The sequence below is a fragment of the Canis lupus genome, chromosome 1 (assembly GCF_048164855.1).
Source record: "Canis lupus baileyi chromosome 1, mCanLup2.hap1, whole genome shotgun sequence".
In the NCBI taxonomy this organism is placed as follows: Eukaryota; Metazoa; Chordata; class Mammalia; order Carnivora; family Canidae; genus Canis; species Canis lupus.
The window spans coordinates 58218267-58243141 of NC_132838.1; the positions used below are offsets into that span (position 1 = coordinate 58218267).

At 37.9% G+C, this 24875-nt stretch overlaps 1 long non-coding RNA gene across 3 annotated transcripts; it reads left to right on the forward strand.

Annotated features, from left to right (window-relative positions):
* The first annotated feature begins 852 nt into the window (after positions 1-852).
* Positions 853-23836, forward strand: LOC140617735 (uncharacterized). 3 transcript variants are annotated; one of them, XR_012017954.1, is made up of 5 exons: positions 853-933; positions 6680-6801; positions 15108-15243; positions 18915-19009; positions 23740-23836. It is a non-coding gene; the product is annotated as an uncharacterized lncRNA (long non-coding RNA). The 3 variants fall into 3 exon arrangements; XR_012017934.1 differs by lacking the exon at positions 15108-15243; XR_012017995.1 differs by lacking the exon at positions 15108-15243 and having other exon boundaries at positions 860-945.
* Positions 23837-24875: the final 1039 nt, after the last annotated feature.

Here is a 24875-nt window from a genome sequence, read left to right on the forward strand (position 1 = left end):
ATATCACTTAGCATCTCAAGCTGGCTGTGTTACCGTCTGTACAAGAGGAAGTCTTTAAAACAGCACCTGGAGGTGAAGGAGATAGCATTGTATAATCATGTTATTCAGGTAGGAGAATTTCAGCTCCTTCCTCTATCACTTCTATGGGTTATTTTCAAGTGCAATGTCAGATTTATCATGGAGCTAAATAAAATAGAATCTCAAGGAAAAAGAAAAAGCCTCCATCATTCCTGAATGTTAAGCCTAAACTGATAGTTCTTATTTGGAAAAGGCATGTGAACAAGTGCTTGTTTTGAAGACTCATTAGCTTTATAGAGTCCAAATAATGGCATTAAAAGTTCTCTACTGAAAGGAACCATTGACTTGCCTGACTTAAGACTACTCATCCCTAGTCTATAAAATAAGGTCTACCAGCTACAAAAGTGTTCTTCCTCCCTGTGAGGCTGAACCTAAGAAGATATTTACCATTTGCAGAGGTGCCTTCAGGGACATAAGAGATCAGATGTTCATTTTCTACCTCCTTTATTAAGTAAGTGCCTCTGCTCCCAGCCTGGCTGTTTGAGATTCAAGGTCTCAGTCTTTCCAAGTTTATGGGATAAATGGTCAATGATGCACATGAGGTTTAAAAGAGATCATCTTGGGCCATCCTAACCCATGCTAAATAATCTTGTGCAACTACTTCTGTAATTCCACATACCAGAGATATGTCATGCTCCTTGAAATCATTCTTCTCAACTCTAAAAAAAAAATGTCTTTTACCTACCCCTTGTGTAGGTCCTCAGTATTATCCATCAGACATTCTAGAACTTGATGATTGAACATTGGTCTCAATGTCACATCACACAGGTTTGTCTGGGACCTCCATTGATGTAGTTGGATGAGTTGAGTTGGCAACTGGCAATCTTATCAGAGGCCATCTACCTTCCATCCTCAGTGTGTATTGTGGTGTGTGTTGGGGTGATGTTTAAGTCTTTGAGATTCTTTGACAATGCATACTAGTTACTGTGTTCATTTTCAGTCTGTTTTTCTTGGATAATTTGTGCTTTAATTTCCTTTTTTTTTTTTTTTTGTAAAATGGGGAAATGATGATAATCCTCCATTAACACATGTATATAAACAACACTGATGGCACCATCTCTCACGTTCTTCCTTCTTCCAGTTCCCAATGCCATGACTCTAGCTTAGAAACTTTTCTGCCATTATCTCTATGTTGTTGATTAGAAACCACAAAACAAACAGTAAAACAATGACAAAAACCCTTTCCTTTCTTTCAGCTGGCTGAACTACTACTAGTAAGTCAGACTCAATTGAAATGTTTTTTTCTCCCTAGAGACTTCCCAATTCCCTCTGCTCCTCTCTTTCAGAATTATATTGCTTAATTATCATGTTTTATATCACACTGTTAGCTTCTGTATCTTCATGTTTTATATCATCATGTTTTATATCACACTGTTAAGTCTGTATCTTCAATTAATCTGTAAGTTCTTTGTGGAAAAGAGTTCTGTTTTGGTCACTTTTTCATCCCCCATACCACCTAGCACAGTATTTAAAAAAAACTCAAATTTCTTGAATTAATTGAATGGGACTAGTGAAGAGACCTGAATCAGAATATTATTACAATAAAATTAAAAGATAATTTTCGATCTCTTGCCAAATTCTGTGATAGTTTTTTAATTTTTTCAAATTTAGGACTTCCTGACAATACAGTATATGATACACCTGAACACTTTCCTTTGTGAAACACTTTTTCCTGTAGGTTTTTGGGACACCACACTCTTCTTTCCCTTCCATTTTGCTATTTCTCCGTCTTACTTCTACATTTCTCCCCTTCCTCTACTCTAAATGCTAGAACATCCCAGACCTCAGTCCTTAACTCCTATCCTCTCTGCTAACACTGCCTAGATGATATCATCCTGTCTCATGGCTTTTTTTTTCTCGTGGCTTTAAACACCATTGATATGACATTAATCCCATGTTTATATCTCCAGCTTAAAGTGAATTCTGACCAATGAATTCTGGACGAATATATCCATTTGTCTTTGAGATTTCTACTAGGATGACCAATTGCCATTCTCAAACATGTCCAGTGAGAAATTCTTGATTTTCTTACATTCCTTCCCAAATCTGGTTAGTCCCTCAGTCCCTACTCCAATCCCTGGTTGATTAGGCCAAAAAATTTGGAGGTCATCTTTTATACCTCTCAATCTTCATATCCTCATTTAATCCATCAGCAAGGCTAGTCCTCTACCTACAAAACATACTTCCTGTCTCACCCATTCTCTCCATCCTCATGGCTACAATGCTAGCCCAAGCTTCCTCCAGCTCTCGCTTGGACAGAGTGATCTCTAGCTCCAACCCTTCTCCTCACCCCCATGCTTTTCATACTGGTGTCAAACACTATTTGACACCAGTCAAATATTCAGACTATTAAATATTCAGACAAACAGACTATTAAAATCAGAAGTCTGATCATGTAAATTAAACTCCTCCAAAGGCTTCCCATTGGATGATAATATAGTCTAAAACCTTTTCCTCATGGTTTACAAGGCTCTGGACTCCATCTAAGTCTCTTGGCTCATCTTCTGTGCTTTCTTTCAGAAAGACTTTGCCCTCACAGGCTGTACTCATTATTAGCTGCCTAGGAAACTCCTTCCTTCAGATCATCACATGTTGCTTCCTTGTCACTCATGCCTCAGCACAATGTCTCCTCAGAGACACCTTCCCTGATCGTTCTAGTTAAGGTAGCCTGTCTCCCACCCTATAACTCTATCCCATTATTTTATTTTATGTTCTGATTAGAAATGATCACTGTCAGGAATTATTTCTTCATTTTCACATTTATTGTTTGCTTCTTCTAATTCCTCTATGATTTTTTTCTTGTTTGTTCTTATAACTCTGGCATTTAGAAAAATTCCTGACCCATGGTAGGTGTTCAAGAAATATCTGTTGAATGAATTGAACATCTACTTTTTAAATTCATTTAGCAAACAATCATTGGGCAGGCATTGTATATATGCTAATGATATAAATCTGAAAAACATGGCTCCTGCTTTCAGACCATTCAAAAATGTAGTGGAAGAGACAATCAAGTAAACAGAAAAATATAGCAGAGTGGGCTAAGTTCTTGATGAGAAACACAAGGAAACCACAGAAATCTAGGTGAGACATGTAACAAAAACTTGGGGTAGCTATAGGAGATTTAGGGAAAGTCTTTCTGGAAGAGGACTTACTATGTTTTTATTGCTGCCATCGCAGATTACCTCAAATTTAACATCTTAAAGCCACATTCATTTATGATCTCTCAGTTCTGTAGCTCATAAGTCCCCTGGACTCAGCTGGTTTTCAGCTTAGATTCTCACAGGCCAAAATCAACAAGTCAGCAGGGCAGTGTTCCTTTGTGGAAGTCTTGGGGATAAATCGTTTTTAAATTCAATCAGATTGTTGGCCAAATTCAGTTTCTTGTGGTTATCAGACTGAAGCCTGCCCTTTTTTCTTGGCTGTCAATCTGGATCTGCTCTTTGTTTCCATACAGTTCTTCCATTTCTTCTTGGGCTTTCCTGTACTCTGACTGCAGTATCAGCGACTCAAGTCTTTCTCATGCTTGGAATCTCAGCAACTCCCCCCGTGCTGCATCTCTCTTCTGCTTCTAGTCAGGAAAGTTACCTGCTTTTAAGAGTCTTTGTGATTACAGTGGGCCCCCTTAATAATGCTGGTTAATGACCCTATTTTACAGTCTGTAATGTAAATTATATCTGCAAAGTCACTCTTGGCAAGTAACACATTCACAGGTACCAGGGCTTAGGGCATGAACATCTTTGAGGAAACAGGATTCTGCCTACTGTGGAGGAGGTGCCTAACCTAAGTCTTTTAGATTAATTGGGAGTTCATTAGACCAAGTGAGGAGGGCATGGCTGGCAAGGGCAGGGAAGGGGAGGGGAAAAAACCAGTTTGGGAAGCACAAAATTCTGGCCAGTCACTCCAAATAGCTGGAATATGGGGATGTCATTATATGTGGGAAGGGTGTGTGTGGGATAAGACAGAGGCCAGAGAGGTGGGCAGAAGCTAGATGTTGAAGTGTCTTATGTACCACATGGAGGAGCTCAGACTTCATCACAAGAACAATCAAAATCAAGAGCTACTAAGGGATTCTGAGCCTGAAATTTATGATGGGGTTTGGGGAGAATAGCAATCAAGACAAGGGCTAGGTGTGTTGCAAGAACAGAGGAACTTGTACCAAAAAAAAATTGTGTGAACACTTCTGCGATCCAACAAGTGGGGAAGTGGAAGTGGCTGTGCAGAAAAACCTGTGAAAAATGTTCCAGGTACCCTGGGGAGACTCAGGCGCTCTGACTCCCTACTTCTTGGTAGGGACCCAGAGAGAATCCCCGACTTCAAATTATCTCACTCACCTATGTCGGAGGATGTTTATTTAATTTTAATGTCCAAAATGTCTCTAGATAGAAATCAACATTAACTAAAATGCATCCTTCTTTTTTAAAATCAACTCGCCCTCTCATCATGGTTTAATGCATTAAACTGATAATTTGTTTTATAAAAATAAGTTGAAAATCTACTCTGTCAAGTGCTGTGTACTGTGGAGTAGTCATCACACCTGTAAATTAGTACTACCAGCTGATCTTCTTAATATAATTCTTGACCTAGATCAACTAAGAAAATCATCAGAACTGAAAAGGGTAATCAACATTTCAGAAAGCAGCTGGTAAGATTGTCCATAGGAGGAAGGAAGGGCAGGGTGCAGGCATGGGGAGGGGAGGCAATGGGTATTTGGATGGGGAACATGACAGTATTTGAAGTTGGGCCAGAAGGTGAGATTCAACATAATATATGTATATTCAATATAATATACAATATATTCAATATAATGTAATATTATAGATCCAGGATTTGTCAAAGTGATGTTCAATGACCAATTTTTACTAGATTTTTTTGTGCTTATTTAAAAACACAGAGATCTGGATCCAGCAAATCTGCAATTTTTACCAATCCTTGGGATGATTTTTACATGTGCTGAGGTACATCATTTGACAGATGAGAAAAGGGCCTAAGAAGGTCCCTTTGTCAGGATCATCAGGCCGGCAAGTGGAAGAACTGGGCTACAGCCTTGGACTCAGGGCTTCCCACTGGGTGTTCTGTCCAATGCCCCAAACTACCTGTGCAACAGAATTGGGGCCATGGTGTCAACAGGAAAACCTCATCCCAGCCTAGAGAACATAGTTAGAACCCACAAGCTGAATTGAGCTGAGAGCAGGAACTCAGGATTGTTCTTTTTTCTTTTTTGCTTTTGTTTTGTTTTGTTTTCATTTTAAAATTTAATTTCAATTAGTTAACATAATGTATTATTGGTTTCAGAGGTAGAGGTCAGTGACTCATCAGTTTTATGTAATACTCAGTGCTCATTACATCACGTGCCCTCCTTAATGTCCATCACCCAGGAACCCCGTGCTCCCACCCCCATCCCCTCCAGCAACCTTCTTTGTTTCCTATGATTAAGAATCTCTTATAGTTGTCTCCCTCTCTGATTTCATCTTGTTTTATTTATTTTCCTCCCTCCTCCTATGATCCTCTGTTTTGTTTCTTAAATTCTACATATGAGTGAGATCATATGATATTATCTTTCTTTGATGAACTTATTTTGCTTAACATAAGCTAAGATTTATAATGGTAAGATTTCATTTTTTGATGACTGAGTAATATTCCCATGTATATGTATACCACATCTTCTTTATCCATTATCTGCCGATGGACACCTGCACTCTTTCCATTGTTTGACTATTGTGGACATTGCTGCTAGAAACATGGTGGTGCAGGTGCCCCTTCGGAGCACTACATTTGTATCATTGGGGCAAATACCTGGTAGCGCAATTCCTGGGTCTTAAGATAGCTACATTTAACTTCTTGAGGAAGCTCCACACTGTTTTCCAGAGTGGCTGTGCCAGCGTGCATTCTCACCAACAGTGTAAGAGGGTTCCCCTTTCTCAACATTGTCACCACCATCTGTCGTTTAGGAACTCTGGATTGTTCTTGAAACATAAACCAGAGATGACACTGATAAAAGTAACTAAAAAGTCAGACTTGGAGTCGAAGGCTGTCTCAGAAGAAGTCAGGGGACATACCTTCTCTCAGAAACCTCAAATAAGTTGGGCTGAGGCCGTCTGGCTAAGAATAATGTCTCCATATGGTTAGGAAATTCTGACAGCATTGATAGGAACAGTAGTTTCAACTGCTAAAGAAGAAAAAATTGTCATGGTCTCTAGAAGGAGAAAGTCATCATATGGGGGGGGGGGGCGTGTGTCACAGGCCTGTGTCCCAAGGAAGGAAACTGAGGTGGGACAGAGGATCAGAGTCACTGGGAGGCATTCACCTCCAAAATCTGGAGCTCAGGTTCTTACTGCTGGCTTGGACTTCGCTGAATCCAAGACCAGAGATGATGTGTAGTGGAAGTCCTGACCGGAGTACTTCTCCGCGGGGGCAGTACTCTCCGAGGTGGGGACCTCAGTGCTCTCACGGCTTTTTCACTACACAATTGGTCTTGAAGGAATTACAGCCCACAGAGTGGTTGTGAAACCTGCTTCCTTCCTGAGAAAACAGACCTGCAAACACTTTGAGATTCTATGGGGAATACCTGAAAGAATGTGAAAATATCCTTTTGTTTATACAGGTACCCGTTGGTTGATCCCATCTCAAGATTGAAGTACAAGAATTCTGAATTAAAACTTTGTCTCAGTGACATTTCTCCTGCAAAGGCTGACCAATGGTGGAGGGGAGGGCCACCCGAACTCTGTGAGTTGCTGCTTCATGTAGAGAGGTTAATACCATATGTCCTCTCCCTGAATCCCACTACGATCCAATGAGGTTGTTAGGAGAGCTTCCACTTTACCCCTAAGGAATAGAGACCCAGAGAGAGGAAGGAATTTAGACTTGGCAGCAGCATGCTAGGGATCAATGCTAGATTTGGTGCAAAGCCTAAGAGTTTTCCAGGTTACTTAACTTCACCAAGATGAGATCGAATTGTCAGGCTGATCTGGAGCTACTCAGAGTGGGCTTAAAACTCTTTAAAGCAGTGATGTTTCTGTATAAAACTGCACTGTGCTCCCATCTTACAACTGAAAGGACAGGTCATTGCCAAAAAAGTTAGGAAGCCAATGATTTCAGAATAAAAGGCCTTCCCTGCCCAGAAAGTAGAGCAAATCATTTCAACAGAAATCTGCCTTCATGGTCCTTATTTTGCTAATTTCTTCAAAGACAAAATTTGTAAATTTGATCTCGCTCTTCAGATTCGTTTTTATGAATCACTCACCAATATCTTCCAGTGCTTTCTACTCACACTGGCAATCTCAGATATGGTTTCAAATATCAGTAGGCTATTTTATACAAATGTATAAATATAAAATTTACATATATTTCTACATTCATACTTACACATGCAATAAAATTATAAACACATACAGTATACACATATAGACATAATTACATATACATATTATAAATTATACATATGTGACCTATACATATAGAATACATAATAGTTACATTTATATATATAAAATCATATGTGTTATATATACATCTATATACCATCCATAAATCATATATCTATAAACATAATTATATATGTTATAAATCATAATATAATTATACATATATGTATATGTACCTCAGTCATCTGGATGTTCACTTTCTTTTTTTTTAAGATTTTATTTATTTATTCATGAGAGACACACAGAGAGAGGCAGAGACATAGGCAGAGGGAGAAGCAGGCTCCATGCAGGGAGCCCGATGTGGGACTTGATCCCGGGACTCGGATCACACCCTGAGCCAAAGGCAGATGCTCAACCACTGAGCCACCTGGGCACCCCTGGATGTTCACTTTCTAATCAAGATTGTCTAATCTAATTGTCATTGGATTTTAGTGCTTACAGCTAAGTTTATGCATATGATTTCATGGTTTGTGTCTTAATGAGAAAAGCATAAAAGCAGACCTAAGTGATTCATGCCAAGTGAAGGCCAAAGGATGTGCATGCAGTATGAATGACAGTATCATAGTAGATCAAAATCCACAAAATGTGGGAAATGGAGTGTTTGGATGTCGCTCAGCTGTGCCAGCACACCCACAGCAAGAACCCATACCCAGCCGTCAGCATCATTTCAGGTTTCAGGTAGACACTAGGTTTCAGCAAAACAAAACCACCTGTCATATTAAATTAAATATTACTATAAATAGTGTTGGTTTTATAGTTTTGTTTATATATGATTTGAAATTTAGTTTTGTTTATTAAGATTTATATCTAGTTTTCTGGCTTTACATGCATAACGTTATTATATACAAAATCCATTTAAGTTAACACTGGGAAGGGAGTCTTTAAAAACAATTTTTATTTGTAATTCAAGTTTCAGAAATGCAACTCTACTGCTTTATTTGGCTGCTATCATTCACCAGACAGGTGATTATATTCCAGTCACATAATTGAAGGAGGGAAAGTGGCACTTCTTAGTGAAATGTGGTATCAAAACATTTCTGGGGGTGCCTGGGTGGCTCAGTCAGTTGAGCCTCTGACTCTTGGTTTCAGCTCAGGCCATGATCTCAGGGTCATGAGATTGAGCCTCAAGTTGGGCTCCGTGCTCAGTGGGGAGTCTGTTTGAGGTTCTCTCTCCCTTCTCCTCTGCCTTTCCCCCTGCTCTCTCTCTCTAAAAATAAAAAAAGTAAAATTTCTGAATTTGAAGGAGGAGATTATCTTGTGTCATGTGTCTTGTATCTTCACTCAATTCTGAAGAGTTTTAAACTACAAACAGGCATATTTCTCTTTATAATGTTGTACATTGAATTTTTATATATGAAAGAAAGACACTGTGATTTTTCTGTATAATAAACAATATATCTATTTTGTGGTAAAGCTTTTGTATAGACTATTGGAACTTAAGGGTTAAAAGGACTGTTAAATTCAACTTCATCTCACACACCCACACAATGTTTACAATTAAAAACAAATAGATAAACAAGGCCTTAGAGAAATTGAATGACCTGTCATACAATTTTCTGGCAGCTTAATCAGAACCTATCTTTTCTATAGGTAAAACCCAAACTAAGTCAGGTCTGCTTAAGACCTGTGCCTCTAGTATCCTATGCTTCTCTTTCATCCAGCTCAGGGCAATTGAAATGAACCCTGTCTGCCTTCTCCACTGGGCTCGGAGCTTTGTGAGGACAAGGATCTTTTAGGCCTGATTCCTGCTGTATCCACAATGTTGGGCACATAGTTAATGAGAAAAAGAGGAGGGGTGAGGGAAGGGCAGAAGAAGGAGAGGAATATAGAGAAAGAAAGGAAGGAAGGAAGAGAAAAGGAGGAGAGGAAGAGAAGAAAATAGAGACGTCAGGTGTGCAAATTCCCAATCGATTCTTGTTACTACTCCACACTCCACACAAAACTTAAAACGTCCTGGGTCTTTTTTTCAGGCTTTACACTTGAGATTTTAATTTTGCTGTTGTACAGAAAGACTCACAAGAATAGAAGCCAACCTACCAGGAGATCATAATTGAATGAAGTTCCATGGAAACACAGACCATGTATATTTTACTAAAACTATATTCTCTGGCCTTAGCACTATGTCTGGCATAGAGCGGGTGCTCAAAAAGTATTTATCAGGTGAATATATGTAGGCATTTGGGGAAAGACTAGGGAAAAGTTTTGCAGCTAGCCCATAAGAATCTGTAAATCTTCAGTCGGACGATTTTCAATTTTTACAAGAAAATGAAAATACCTCCTCAGCAAATGGATTACAGGAAAGTTGTCTTGAATCAAATATTGCAACATGAGAATTTGCACATAAAAGGAGACTACAAATAAAGGGAATTGCTCAGAATGTGAAGAAAAAAAACATTAAAGCCCTTAGTAAAACATTAGAGAAAAGAAATTTGTTTACTCTAAAATTAAGATTAGACAGTTGGTCAACTGCTCAAGGGCACACAGTGATCTCTCCCAATTGAGCCAAGTACAGAGGATGCCCTAAGAATGAATGACTGCTTTTAAACAACTGTGTTGTACAGGGTCACGTGCAGATACTTCAGACAAAGCGAGTATAATGGGAAAAAACTAGTGGGAAGATCAAGCAATGGGTGGGGGTGGGGAAGCAAGCAGTCAGGGAACCTTATAGGGGGTCAGTGGTGGGATGAAAGATCTTAGTTATTGCAACATGGAGTGACAAAGACAGCTCTAGCTTCGGCACTGGCAGTCTTGGATCGGGGCATTTACCAGCCATATGACTTTGGAGAAATTACATATGCTCCTAGAGCTCTAGTTGTTTGTTTGTTTGAAATATTTATTTATTTGCTTGAGAGAGAGAGAGCACATGATTGAGGGGTGGGGTAGAGGGAAAAAGAGAAGCTCAAGCAGACTCTGCACTGCCCACAGCACCCGACTTGGGGTGGATCCCTCTAACCTGAGAACATGACCTGAGCCAAAACCAAGAGTCAGAGTTTCAACTGACAGCCACTCAGACATGCTAGCTCTAGTTTCTGTAGTTTTTTCATATGTAAAATAAAGACAATGTTATTTTCATTAGAGTGAATATGTATATTGTTGCTACCATGCAATATGCACCCAATGAGAGGAACTTTAAAATTATTATTAATATTATTATTATTATCATTATCAGAAGCAGTAGCACCTCAGCATCAGAGATCTTTGAACAAAGGGAGGAAAAAAATGATTGTGCTGCTTCACTTTTGCATTTCTAACACGCTTCTGGATGATGCCAGTGGGGCTGGTCTGTGGACCACACACTGAGAAGCCAGGTTTGGACCCTTCCAGAATCTCGAGTCCTCTTCCAAAACCACAGTCCAACAAGATCTCCCAGTGATTCCTACGTACACTGAAAGTTCTGGCAGCACTAATCTAGAATATAGATTTTCTGATACAAGAGGGAAAGTTCTTTCTACAAGAGACACAATGAGGACTAACTTACAGTGCCCTAAACAACAGCAACAACAACATGATCTTAATGGGACACGTCTCGAGTTTTCTCTGCCTGGATTCTGTGGGCAGAGTGGTCAATGGAGGAGGCAGCTGATGCCCAGGAGTTAAACCACATTCATTGTCACCAAAGCAGCTAAGCTGGTGCCGGGCACTCTTGCTTTTTATAGAATGAGGATTTGACAGAGCTGGACTGGTGTGTTCTTAGAGTGTTACAGTGAGGCCAAAGTGGATCAGCTGCTATCGTGGTCCCCTTAAGCCTTTCTTTCTGTGGCTTGGTTCATTTTCAAAGGCGGGGAGTGGAGAAGGTGCCAAGTGTCTCAGCCTGTGCACCGGAGCCGATGGCCCCACAGCCCTGCACAGGGAGCACCCATCATGGCTTCACCTTTGCTGACTGAAAGTACACGAAGATGCAGCTGCCCCACTTGTCCGAGGCCTCTCCGGGAAAGGCTTATGCCTCCAATCTTCACCATGGGGGCATGTCAAGGGGCAAGTGGTGGGACGCGACAGGGCATGTTTCCTATCTGACCCTCTGCCCTTCACCTAAAGTGGGTAGTACCAAAATAAGCTCCTCACTGTTGGCCAGGCTTTGAGGACATAGAAACAGGAAAGAAGACAAGGGTATTGGAGAACTAAATAAAGGGAGAGAATTAAAAGAAGTTTCTAGCTCTGCAGAAGAATTAAAATCACGCACAAAGAGGGGATCTTGGATGTCCATCCCCTGACTCCCCATCAGCACGAGAATCTTATATGACTGTCTGTGGGGTAAAGACTGAATAGAATCTGCTTGTGGCTACTCCCTCACCAACCCGCAGCTCCAGGGTCTGCAAACTAGAGGTGAAGTAGGAAACCAGCGCTTAAACGAACAGTGTCTAACTACAGTCTGTCCCATTGAAGCAGCCTCATTGTCCCCCAGGGGTCTGCAAATCCATGCTTACTGCTCCCTCTGCTGGATCCACAAGAATAGATGACCAGATTCCTAAAGTCCAGCTCATTTAATCTGCCCTCTGTGAACCAAGCATCCGCTCTGAAGTACAAAATGGTGAATTTTGATGCGACAGGGAGGGCGAGGCCTCCTTACATCTTGAGGCCAGTTCATGTGACAGGATAGGACAAAAATTTTCCACAGAAAGAAAAATATAAGGGCCCCAAGTAGAAACACCTTCTAAATAGCAACAATATGAAAATATTCCTGGAAAGCACAAATGAATATTCTCCACCTGCTAGTGAAACAACACTTGCACAACTTCCTCTCCTCTTTGTCTTTCCCACAACCTCCCCCCCCTCCAGCACCAAGCGTGCTGCTTTCTTCCTCAGTGCAAATGAAAATGCTCTTGGCACGCTGGCTTCAAGGGCATATTATACTATTTAAATGGACTTTCAGAGAAAAACAGCAAGAATAAGTAGCCTGCCATGGGCATGATATAATCTATTAAAAATTCTTCCATCTTTCTACCTTCTTTCTTTCCTTGTTCTCCATTTCTAAAATAGTTTTGAGATGAACATCCCTCCCCAGTCTCTCCTATCCTCGTGAGGAAGCACATTTTTCCATAAGATAACTTCTTAAAATATTATTATGGATAATTTCAGAACTGCACAAAAATTAAAAGATAGTAATCCTTTCCATATCCATCCAACTTCAATAGTTTTCAACAGAGGGCTAATCCAGTGTCTACACCCCCATTAGCTTCCTTCAGTTGTACTATTTTCAAGTAAATTTCATTCATATTATTTCACCCACAAATATGTCAATATTTATTTTTAAAGGCGAGGATTTTTAAAGCATAACTATATCATTATTACACCTAAGACTTAATAACTTTTTAATGACAAGTATCCAGTAAGTATTCAAACCCCAATTGCCTATAAATGTCATTAATTTTTGTACAGTTTGTTTGACTCAAGTTCCAAATAAGGTGCACACACTGTGCTTAGTTGATATATTTTTAAAAGATATTATAATGGATAGATTCCTCCACTGACTCTCCTTTTTTTTTGCAATTTATTATTTATGAAACCAGGTTTTTGTCTTATAGAATTTCCTTCAATTAGGATAAGATTTTGTTGATTGCATCTCTGTGGTATAGTTTAATGGGTTTGGAGGTGCTTTTGTTCCTCTGTATTTCTGTATCTTGTGTAACTATGTAAAAATAAAATACTGCATTTTGGGAAAAATATAGCTATTTTGATCTAGAGGTTGGCAGATTTAGGCTCTTTTTAGTAAGACTGCTTCATAGGTAGTGGCATGTTCTTCCATCTAGAGGCGTCTCATTTCTGTTTATTACTCCTTTTGTCCTTCGCCAGCTGTTGATGCTCAGTGCCTAAACCATTCATTCATTGTGGGCAGAAAAATAATATACTCTAATTCTATGACTTCTTATTCATTTATTAACTGGAATAGTTCCGTAGAAGTCTACTAGCGCTTGGTTACCCAGTGATAGAGTTTGGATAGAAAAAGCAAGATAAATGTGATTATTTCTCTATTAATGCCAGTTATAAAAACAATGAGTTAGCTCCCTAGAATCCTCCAGAGGTGACCAATTAGTTTCATTCCTAGCCATGTGTTCTTAAATAACCCCTAAGTTTACTCTTGGAATAACTGGGTTTTGACATAATTCACAGATTTCCACAAATGAATTATAGATTAATTAGGTTTTTTTAATTTTATCATTTTTTTTCAGACAGTGAGGTATATTTTCAATCTTTCAGTTGGATAGATGTTTTCTTTCCTTCAGCTTGTGTTTACCTCTTCTTTCTTGCACAACCCTGAACATTTATTTATAATCAGACTCTCTCACCTTGTCACACACATAAACATACTCAGCCACACATTCAGTCGTTTCTTTGTTTGTCTATAAAACAATGCCTGTTAAGTGACAACTGCATGCCAAGCATTGTCCTAAAACAGATAAAAATCCCTTTCTTCTTGGACTTACATTCCAGCGAAGAAGTCAGGAAACGCAAACACACACACAGACACAGAAATGCACACACCAACATGGACACACACACACAGATGTGCACACACAGACAACACACACACACACACATACACACATCTCCTTCTGTTTTCAATTTCAATACCATCGTCCTATTTTTGCTCCTTCTTCTTCCCAACAGGACTGGCCTCAATTTTAGAGCCTTCCAAGTTATAGCACTAAAGCTGTGTTTCAGTTGGAAGTTGGCAGTAAGAGGAGGTGCAGAGGAAACAGAAGGATAAGCTGGCTTCCGCCACTGTGAATGCATATGTGTTTCTGCTTGTGTGTTTGTATATACTGCTGTGCATGAGTGCTGACCTGGCCGATGGTGAATCAGGGAAATTTGGGGACCAGAAACTACGTCTCTGAAAATGACAGAGCAGAGCAGGTAACAGAGACTCGTGTTCACGGATGTGTTAAAAGCTGGGCAGAAGTATAACTTTTTCTATGAATACTTCATTTCTGTGCCATAACTAGCATTTCTTAGTATGAGGCATATCTGAATCTCAGGGGAGCTTACAAAAAAGCCTGATGCCAGGCCACACGTGAATAAATAAGAGCATTTTTTAGGAGTTGAGGATGGGATTTGTTTTAAAAGCTTCCCAGGTGATTCTAATGTGCAAGCAGGATTGAGTGCTTGAGCCTAAATTAACTGGGTGTTGAGTAATGACAATTATAATCAAATAAATAAAGCAAGTTTTTTTCTAATATTATCAGTAGAGGGCAGCACTGCCTCAAAAATTAAATAACTCAGCCTATAGTCATTGATGTCTCCTTATATTAAACCGATTGATTTTTTTCCAGCATTTTAAATGAAATCTTCTACTTTTATAAAATCACAATTCTTATTCCAGAACTATGTAAGCTTTAACTCTATTTTGTAGTTCTACAAAATTTAAAGTAATTAAAAATTTAAACTTCTCATCTAGATTCTGAACAGCAGTTAGGAATTTCGATAATGGCCATTTTAAACTACATTGTTTTAAAGCAACATTATTTTAAACCAGAGACAAGCAACTCAAAATTGCTACCATAATAAATAACATTTAGGTTTTGATAATATCAGGGAAAATATCTCTGGACTGGGTAAATTATATACAATATATTTTTAAATTCTTTTTAAAGCTTTTATTTCTTTATTCAGGAGAGACACACAGAGAGAGACAGAGATACTGGCAGAAGGAGAAGTAGGTTCGCTGCAGGGAACCTGACATGGACTTGATCGCAGGATCCCGGGATCATGACCTGAGCCAAAGGCAGACAACCACTGAGCCGCCCAGGTGCCCTCCTACAATATTTTTAATAGCATGAGTCGTCAGTGTGATTGATTTTCAATCCTAGAAGCTCAAAGTACAAAATGCGGCAATAAGGTCAGGAAAGAATTCCTGTGAAAGTATTTCACAAAACTGCATCAGTGTCTTAGGATTATCAATAAATAATATCTGCTTCATTATTTAGATTTAGCAGATGGGATAATTCTTGGGCTAATAACCCAGTCCTATTTTATGTAAAGATTCTCATTTATTTAAAACACTTAAAAATACATGATATTTTTAAAATGCCTTTATCTCCATACTGCATGTAACATGAAAGGGGCCCAATAATAATATGATAGAGAGTATACTTAATCTGATAAAGAATAGATTGAAACTGATTATTCCCTAAATGTTCTTGGAAGGAGTGTGGGTATCAGCTGGGAGGGTTACTCTTAGAGAAGCAGTACTAGGCTTATTTACAGACTTGCACAGATGGCTCCAAATGGATCTACCTTCCCTCTTACCTTCACTCATTGTGAATATATAATAGTGGAAAAAAGCAGGATCACTTCTAAGAACTCAGAAGGCTCACAACAGAAGTCTAAAATTAAAGGATGTCATTTTACAATGGAACCTGTTATCTATCTCATTGCTCTGTCTTTTGTCACATTTTGGTAACATTTCAGGTGAATACTGAAAATAAGTCAATCAATATAGTTGTTTGAAGAATTAACTTAGCTAAATTCAGCACAATTAACACTTTCTCCTATTTATATATGTACATAGTCATTTGCATAGAGCACCCATCCTCATACACACACACACATACACACACACACACACACACCCTACATATCCTTTGCCCGTTGACGCTGGACTTCAATAAAGTGGTGTTTCTATTACAATGTTCATTCCAGCCATAGACTATATTGAAAAACTCTCATTCATGTGAAAATTATCATTCAACAACATAGCCTCAAAATTCACATGAATTGCACTTTTTTACTCCAGAGGTCTTGACGTGTGCAGGCAACACTTAGGATGTTTCTTCTAGCACCTGAACAAGAGAGAAGATAATAAACTAGTTATACCCACATTTACTTGGTAGAAAGTTATGAGCGCAACAAGAAGGGTACAAACCATCCAAGACAGCTCCTCGCCTATAAATAATCTCTTTTTGGACACTGTAACTTTGTACCCGATCCCTCTAGTGGAAATATTTTTCATCTCTAGAGATGCCAAATCGCCTGTGTACATGGCACAGTCATGTTTTAGCTTATATATATGAAAATAAGATAAAAGACAATGCTAACAGATAGCAGGAGGGACTTCCACATATAGAAACGATGAGCATTTGTAACTCCATGTTCAAAGCCCTCTGCCACTCCCAAGTCTGCTGGTCTCCTTCCCCATAGTCATGGGAGCTGTTTGGTCATTTTACTTTAACGTACAAGAGTCAACTGACTCCCCACTCCCTTTGCCACAGGCCTGCAAGCTTAGGATGGAAAACAATTTCGACATTCACCACTTGGACTCCCGCCCTTAGCAAGCACATTTGTTGTTCATACATGGTCTTTTGGCTGCCTTCTCTCCCAGCCATCTGTTAAGAGAGGCATTGTGCCTGTTCAGATGGGATGGTGCCACTATTTCTAAGAGACTCTCACAAAATATATGTGTCTTAACTATCTCCACTTCACAGATTTCAGAATACTCTATTTACTGACCAGGATTACATTTTAAAAGCCAACAGAGCTGAAGAGTGGAGGGCTAAATTCTGTGTCCAGATAACTTGTAAGATTCCTAAAAGAATTATTCCAGACTTACTTTCAATGGGTGGACAATGAAATTGAATGCTGCATTTTCCATGATTGAATACAGGATATAAATACAGCTGCACGCATCATTGCTTTCTCCTTTCATGTGACCAGCCCTGAGAAAACAACGACCATACACCTGTTATCCCCTCATCCTCAGGGCCACACATGTCTCATCGATTCACAGAGACTGTTTATGCACTTGGAATATTTGATTTGCGTATAATTGATTTTGGCTCAGTCTATGTGAGCCTCGATTATCATCAGCAGGGCCGCAGTAATGATAATAGATTTAGTCTACAAATCCTCAAAGACAGAGACTGCCTTTCCAAAAAAGGTTGGGTTGAGCCTTTTGCACCTTTCAGCTAGTACATTTTCAAGTTCACCATTTCCCCTCAAGGTCTAAATGCATTTCTTACCAGATTCTTAGGCACTTGGGTGGAGGGGGGAAGAGTTTGAGCCCATCCATCTCCAGGTCTATGTCAAGTTTCATCTTTCTGCTAGATAGGTCATCATATTTTGCAGCCAGATTGTGTGTCCTTCTGCATTTGGCTGGTGACCATTTCACATATCTACATCTGTATTGGAAAGCAAAGCTAATTTAGGGAGACAGCCTAACAAAGCCAGCCAAACACCACTTCAATGAACTCTAGCTCTGAATCATATAATAAAGATTGCTGTTGTGTATGAATATGACCAGGTTTAATCATTTCTAAGTCTTTTTCCTCCAAAATTCCAGTTAGAAGAGAATGATTTCTTAGCTGAATGCTAACATTGAAAGTATTACCTAAAGCCACATGTTAAAAAAAATTACTAAATGTATAGTATCATGCTTCTGTTCAGGACTAAATGATAGTTAGTAATTTGATTTTATGTAGAAAGTGAAAACATAATTTATCCCCAAAGTGTATTGTAAGTGATGAAGATAAACTATCTCATTTGATCCAGGGAGGATTTGGGACATATTATGGGCAGTTTTGAGGGAAATAGTTGCCCAGTGTGAGGAGCATTCTGCACAGAGTGAGATAATTCTGCAAGTGAGGTAATGAAGATCCAAAAGAGGAATATCTGAATGGAAAGGGCAAATGGCAGAAGGAAGTTCTCATGAGTTGAACGGGGGTAATGGGATAGGGAACACAGTGAAATGAACCCATTGAATCTTTCAGAGGCATGCAATAGGAGCCTTGTGACTGAAGATAAGGAATCTGACCTTAAAGTCCAGTGTGATGGGAAGCCACGTTGGTTCTCTGAGCTGGGCTGTGGTATGGTGATCCAGATGAGGCTTAGCTTGAATGTAGCCTAAAGAATTAGTCACAGTGGGACAAGGCCTAAGAAGGCCTTTGCAAACCTGAAGTGTTCGAGCTAGAGAGGGATAGGTATTGCCTTTGACTCTAAGCTCATTGAGTGGAAGCAACATGTATATCTTGTACAATATTGAATGTCCAGGGCTGAGTACAGAAAAATAGTATATAGTAGGTGCTCAGTAAATATGGTTAACCAAATGTGAGTGTAAGAGAAAAGAATTTTTGGTGATCAGGTTTGATGAAGAGCACTAGGGCAGCCCGGGTGGCTCAGAAGTTTAGCTCCGGCTTCAGTCCAGGTTGTGATCCTGGAGACCTGGGATCGAGTCCCATGTCGTGCTTTCTGCGTGCTCTGCAGGCAGAGAGCCTGCTTCTCTGCCTCTCTCTCTCTCTGTGTGTCTCTCATGAATAAATAAAATCTTTTTAAATTTTTCAAAAAAAGAAGAGCACTAACATTCAGCAATGGAATGGCTTTTATATGTGAATGACAGTTATTACAAAGCTTCTTGAGTTGGGACGAGAGGTGGATTTACAACAAACTACATAAGCTTAAATTTCAGGTCCCTTCGCTTTTGTGCAGGTCTCCTTCCAAGATCCTGGAAGACCCTAGCAATGTGTACATGTGTCATCTCTATCTGTAAAATCATCAAAAGAAAGATAATTTAACAACAATAGGTAAGACTACTAGCTTTTTCCACTCTGACCTTCCCTTGGTCTCTCTTACTTTCATGTTGGGGGTAGGTGGCATTATGGTATAGATGTGATCTTTTTTGGAATTTGGTTAACAAATTAACCAAACAGGAAGTAGAATTGAAGATGTAGTTAGCTATGGTCTAGTGAGTTACAGTTATGTGATTTGCAGTCATTTTTGAGTGTAGCTAAGTCTAGGAATACTACTTCTACCTACTGGGATAACTCACTCAGTATTGTGACACAAAGGACCAGGAACAGAGGAAATATCAAACAAAATACCCTGCTGGCAGAGAAAATTCTCCAACAGTGTCCTATAACCCCAATACCCAAAGAATGTTCAGTAGAGGAGAAATGAGGTCTTAACTATTTTGAGGTAGAAGCTAGTTTTTAGAAAACTCTTTCTCTTATCTGATATGTAAAATTATAAGCCAAGTTTTCAATTTTCATTACTACCTAATCGAAAAAAGTTATTCCACTGGAGACTGTGCAAGGTAATGTAGTGCAGACTATTGCAAATTCACCACATTTTTTCCCTTTGTGATGGGAATCTCATGAAATAGAAATTATTAGAATTTTTGTATTGGTAAGGTGTAAGCTTTAGTCAAAACTACAGATAGTGATGTATCTGTGTGTGAATTTACATATTTTATGTATCCCATTATCAATAATAAAAAAGTATCTTTAACTCATCAAGAAGATATAATAATTATTAGCACAGCACCTAACAAGTGAGTCCCAAAATACATAATGCCAAAAGGACAGAACTGAAAAAAGATACATTCAATTCAACAATTGTTGGATACCTCAGTACTCCTTTTTCAATGATAGGACAATTAGACAGAAGGTCAACAAAGAATTAGTGGACTTGATTACGACATAAACCACTAGACTTAACACACATCTATAAAACATCCCACCTCAAATATCAGAATACCCATTCTTCTCAAGTGCACATGGAACATGGAATAACATGTGTTATTCCATAAAACAGTCTCAATAAATTTAAAAGCACTAAAATCATTCAAAGTAAGTTCTTTGACCACAATGGAATAAAATTAGAAGCCAGAAACAGAAAAGAATATGGAAAAGTCACAAACATTGGGAGCTTAAACAACATACTTATAAGTAATCAATGAGTCAAAGATGAAATCAAAAGGAAATTTAGGAAGAATTTCTAGATAAACCAAGTGAAAACACAACACACCAACTCCCATGAGATGTAGCTAAAGCAGTGCTTAGAGGGATGTTTAGCCATAAATGGCTATATTTGAAACCAAAAGCTGTTTACTTTTTTTTTCTCTTTCTTTAAAGATTTGTTTTTCCATTTATTTATTTATTTGTTTGTTTGTTTATTTATTTATTTATTTATTTATTATTGGAGTTCAATATGCCAACATATAGCATAACACCCAGTGCTCATCCCGCCAAGTGCCCCCCCTCAGTGCCCATCACCCAGTCACCCCAACCCCCCACCCACTTCCCCTTCCACTACCCCTTGTTCATTTCCCAGAGTTAGGTGTCTCTTACGTTTTGTCACCCCCACTGATATTTTCACTCATTTTCTCTTCTTTCCCTTTATTCCCTTTCACTAATTTTTATATTCCCTAAATGAACGACACCATATAATGTTTGTCCTTTTTTATTTTCATTTCTAAGCAATTTCTACATCCAACATGGGGCTTGAACCCATGACCCCAACATCAAGTTGAATGTTCTATGACTGAACCAACCAGGTGCCCTAAAAGTTTGTTACTTTGAAGAGATTAACAAGTTTATGTAAGTTTAGCTAAAGTGATGGGAGAAATAGAAAGAGAGAGGGGAAACTTAAGTTTCTAAAAATCAGGAATGAAAGAGAAGACATTACTACTAACCTTACAGAAATAAAAATGATTACAAAGTAATCCTATGAACAACTGTTTGCCAACAAATTATATAACCTAGATGAAGCTGATGAATTACTAAAAAGACAAAAACTACTGACTGACAAAAGAAAAATATCTGAATAGATCTGTAACAAGTAAAGAGATTGTTACTTATAACAATTTAATATACCAAATATAACAATATATTATATTATAACAATATAATATACCAATATAACAATAAAATATACCAAAACCTCAATAAAATTCTAGGAAGTTGAATTTAGAAATATATCAAAAGAATAATATACCAAGACCAAATGAGGTTTACTCTAGGAATGTTAGGTTGGTTCAACATACAAAAGCAATCAATGTAATACACAATATTAATAGATTAAAAGACTAGAAACACATGATTATCTAAATAAATGCAGAAAAAAGAATCTGGCAAAATCCAACAGCATTTCACAGTAAAAACATCCAACAAACTAGGAATAGAATGGAGCTTCCTCAACCTAATAAAGGCCATATATGAAAACCCACTGGTAACATCACATTTAATGTGAAAACTTCATGTTTTCCCCCTAATATCACAAACAAGACAAGGATTTTCATACTTGCCATTTATATTCACCACTGTATTGGATATTCTAGATGGCAATTTGGCAAGGAAAAGAAATAGAAGATATCCAGCTTGAAAAGAAGAATTAATATCATCTCTATTTGCAGATGATGCCATCTTTTATGTAGAAAATACTAAGAATCCACAAAAATCTTTTAGAATTTATTATCAAATTTTTCATCAGAGTTGCAAGGTATAGGACCAATATACAAAAATAAATTGTATTTCTCTGCTGTAGCAGTGAGCAAAATAAAGTTAAGAAAATGATTACATTTACAATTTCAAAAAAAATTAAAATATTTAGGAATAAATTTACCAAAGTAAATTTAAGACTCACTCACTAAAAACCATAAAATATCATTGAAAGAAATGAGAGAAAATCTAAATAAATGGGAACATATCATATTCATATATTGGAAGACTTAAAGTTATTAAGATAAAAATAATCTGCAAGATGAAATACAGATTCAATGCAATCCTTGTCAAAATCTCAGCTACCTTTTCTTTCAGCAGTTGACAAGATTTTGTGAGATTCCTATGGAAATGTAAAGAACCCAGGATAGCCAAACAGTCTTGAAAGAGAATCAAGTTGGAGAACTCAGACTCACACATTTCAAAACTTATTACAAGACCATGATAATAGGGGCACCTGGATGGTTCAGTGGTTGAGCGCCTGCCTTTAGCTCAGGTCATGATCTGGGATCCTGGGATCCTGGGATGGAGTCCCGCATCAGGCTCCCTGCAGGGAGCCTACTTCTCCCTCTGCCTGTGTCTCTACCTCTCTGTGTCTCTCATGAATAAATAAATAAAATCTTTTTTAAAAAGACCATTATAATCAAGACAGTATGGTATTGACATAAAGATTGGTATATAAATAAATGGAATAGAATTTAAAGTTCAGAAATAAATCTTTACATTTATGGTTAACTGGTTTTCTACAAAGACACCAAGAAAATTCAATGGGGGAAAGAGCAATCTTTTTCAACAAATGAAACGGACAATTACATAGCCACATGAAAAAAAAATGAATTTGAAACCTCATCTCACACCATAATAAAATAGTAACTCAAAATGGACCAGATTTACACCAAGGCTAGTCAATAAAAAGAAAAAATAGATAAATTGGACTACATCAAAATGAAAAACTTCCGTGCCTCAGAAACACAATCAAATGAAAGTGTAACCCACAAAATGGGAGAAGATAATTGCAATCCTACATCCAGTAGGGGGTTAATATTAGAATATATAAAGAACTTCTGTAACTCAACAAAGAAAACCAAATAACCTGAATAAAAAAAATGAGTAAAGGACATTTTTCCAAAGAAGATACATAAATGGCCAACTAGCACATGAAAAGATGCTTGCAAGTCAAAATCACAGTGAGATATCTCCTTGTACCCAGTAGGATGGCTACTATAAAACAAAAACAAAATAATAAGGGTTGACAGGGATGTGGAGAAATTGGAAATCTTGTGCCCTGCTGTTGGAAATGTAAAATGGAACAGCTGCTATGTAAAAAATATGGTGTTCCTCAAAAAATTTAATTAAATTACCATATAAGCAAACAAAAGAATTGAAACCAGACACTAAAGTATATATTTGTTCATCCATGTTAATAGCATCAATATTTACGATAACCAAAAGATGAAAGCAATTCAAGTGTCCATCAACAGATGAATGGATAAATGTGGTACACACACACACACACACACACACACACAATATTATTCTGCCTTAAAAAGGAAATTCTGACACATGTTACAGCATGGAGGAGCCTTGAGAACATTATGCTAAGTGAGATAAACCAGTCATAAGAAGGACAAACGTTATATGATTTCATTTATATGAAGTGCCCAGAGTAAGCAAATTCATACAGAAAGTAGAATAGTGATTGCCAAGATCTGGGAGAGGGGTAAACTTATTTAAGGAGTTATGGTTTAATGGGTATTGAGTTTTGATTGTGTAAGATGACAAGAATTCTGGGGGTGGATGATGGTGATAGCTACACAACAATGTTGCTGTACTTAATGACACTACACTATAGATTTAAATGGTTAAAGTAGTAAATTTTATGTTATATGTTTTTTGCCACAATTTAAAAGTGCATCAGACTTAAACATAAGCTAAAACTTTAAAACTCTTAGAAGAAAACATAGATGTAAATGATCATTACGTGGATTAGGTAATGGGTTTTTTCTTCTTTTTTCTCTCTCTCTTTTTTTTTTTAGTGGTGGAGAGGGGCAGAAAAAATACCTTAAAAAAAAAAAAAAAGACTCTTAAGAAGGCTCCTCATCCAGCACCGAGCCCCATGCAGGCCTCATTCCATGACCCTAAGATCATGACCTGAGCTGAAATCAAGAGTCAGACGCTTAACTGACTGAGCCACTCAGGCACCCTGGTAATGGCTTTTTAATATGAACAAAAGTAGAAGTGGCAAAAGAAGAAAAATAGATAAATTGAACTTATAAACTTTTGTGCTTCAGAGGACAACATCAAAAAAATTTGTATAAAAACTACAGAATGGGAGAAAATATTCAGAGAAAATCATATATCTTATAAGGGACTTGTATCCAGAATATATAGAGAACTCTTACAATTTAACAATAAAAAGATGAGAAAATTTAAAAATTGTGCAAAGAGTTTGAAAAGGTAATTCTTCCAAGAATATATACCAATGGCACATATGCATATGAAAGGATAATTGACATCATTCGTCATTAGGGAAACACAACTCAAAACCATAAGTACCATTGCACAGCATTAGGACTGCTATAATCAGTAAGATAAACAGTAACAAATGTTGGTAAGAATGTGAAGAAATAGGAGCCCTCATACATTATTTGTGGGAACATAAAATGATGTAGCCATTGTGGAAAACAATTTGGAACTTCCTTAAAAAATTAAACCGAACTACCATAGTGACCCAGCAATTCCACTGTTAGGTATTTACCTAAGAGCAATTAAAATATATACCCACACAAAAAGTGGTATCAAATGTGAATAATTATTTATAGTAGCCAAAAAGTGGAACCAATCCAAATGTCTCTCAACTAATGAATGGATAAACAGAATATGGTATATCAATACAATAATACTATTCACTCATAAAAAGAAAGTACTAATGAATGTACTAATGTACTAATCAATGTTACAACCTGGGTGCGCTGTGAAAACATTGTGCTGAGTGAAAGAAGCTGGACACTAGGGGTAACATATTGTATGTTCCCATTCATAGGAAATGTCCAGAACAGACAAATCCAGACAGAAAGTTGATCAGTAGTTGCTCAGGCACCGGGAGGGAGAATAGGAACAAGGGAACATGCTAATGGAAACAAGGTTTGTTTTGGTGGTGATAAAAGTGTTC